The sequence below is a fragment of the Schistocerca americana genome, chromosome 1 (genome assembly GCF_021461395.2).
Source record: "Schistocerca americana isolate TAMUIC-IGC-003095 chromosome 1, iqSchAmer2.1, whole genome shotgun sequence".
Classification (NCBI taxonomy): domain Eukaryota; kingdom Metazoa; phylum Arthropoda; class Insecta; order Orthoptera; family Acrididae; genus Schistocerca; species Schistocerca americana.
In genome coordinates this window covers 337,037,698-337,038,970 of record NC_060119.1, presented here as the reverse complement: position 1 = coordinate 337,038,970, position 1,273 = coordinate 337,037,698, and the positions used below count along the sequence as shown (strand labels likewise).

Here is a 1,273-nt window from a genome sequence, read left to right as displayed (position 1 = left end):
AGTGGAATTTTGATCATGAGTCGCAGTGAGCCATGACTTTTCGGTAATTCGGAAGGGAAGAAGTTTATTTAGTTATAAATGGTTCCGTAAGTGCAATAGTCGCAAAGGGTTTGCGAGGACAAACTCGGCCGCAACAACGAAAAGTGCGTGACCCGCACGACCTTACAGAAGCAACATTTTTAATGATAGTTGATTTGCTGATAATAAGGGTTCATGGGAGGCTGCAAGTTGCTCTTATGTGGGAGGGGAGTTTCATTGAATTCATGAATTCAGATAGACATTAGTATGACATCTTTATTACAAAAGAGCTTAAACGAGAAATTGCATAACCACAAAGAAAATAAGGTCGTTATTTCCGCTCATTCGGGCAACGGCCTTGCCGCAGTGGATACACCGGTTCCCGTGAGATCACTGAAGTTAAGCGCTGTCGGGCGTGGTCGGCACTTGGATGGGTGACCATACAGGCCACCATGCGCTGTTGCCATTTTTCGGGGTGCGCTCAGCCTCGTGATGCCAATTGAGGAGCTACTCGACCGAATAGTAGCGGCTTCGGTCAAGAATACCAACATAACGACCAGGAGAGCGGTGTGCTGACCCCACGCCCCTCCTATCCGCATCCTCCACTGAGGATCAAACGGCGGTCGGATGGTTCCGGTAGGCCAAAGTGGCCTCTCGACCGAAATCAAAGTAACTCACGTGAACATCCGTCATGGCAACACTCGTTTAAGCGAAGAAAATAAAATCACTGCAAGCCTAAGAAGTTGCTACGGAATTAGCAGTACGCAAGATCAACGCTCGCCTCGTGGTCGCGTGTTCTAGCACAAAGGACCATGAGTCCATTTCGCGAAGTTACAATCTATATACTTAAATCCATACGAGCATCTCAAGAAAAAGACTAAAGAAGAGATGCTGAAGTCGATACTGCTACCTTGAGGGCAGGAATCTAAACTCTGATATGGCCCAAAACTGATCTCGCACTCGTAGAGGAGAAAGGTCAGACGCAGAGTCCAACATTACTCAGTAATTATTGAATCTACAAAACAAAATTTATGAGAACGGAAAAGAAAATAGTGTTAAATAATCCTAGTGCTCTAAGTGCATTATAACCAACTAAGTTGACATTCGCTGAGTACACTCATACTTACTGATATCCGCATGGCGATCTCAAGCCTCCACTAGCGGGCAGGAACAGGTTCCACGTCTCCAAAAGATAGCTGAGAGCATTGGGTAGCGAGAATTGGCGCGCTCCTAACGCGGCTAATCAGAGGCCACA

The 1,273-nt window shown here is 46.4% G+C and overlaps 1 pseudogene; it reads left to right on the top strand.

Moving 5' to 3' along the window:
* Positions 1-366: 366 nt before the first annotated feature.
* Positions 367-484, top strand: LOC124559326 (annotated as a pseudogene).
* The last annotated feature ends 789 nt before the right edge of the window (positions 485-1,273 follow it).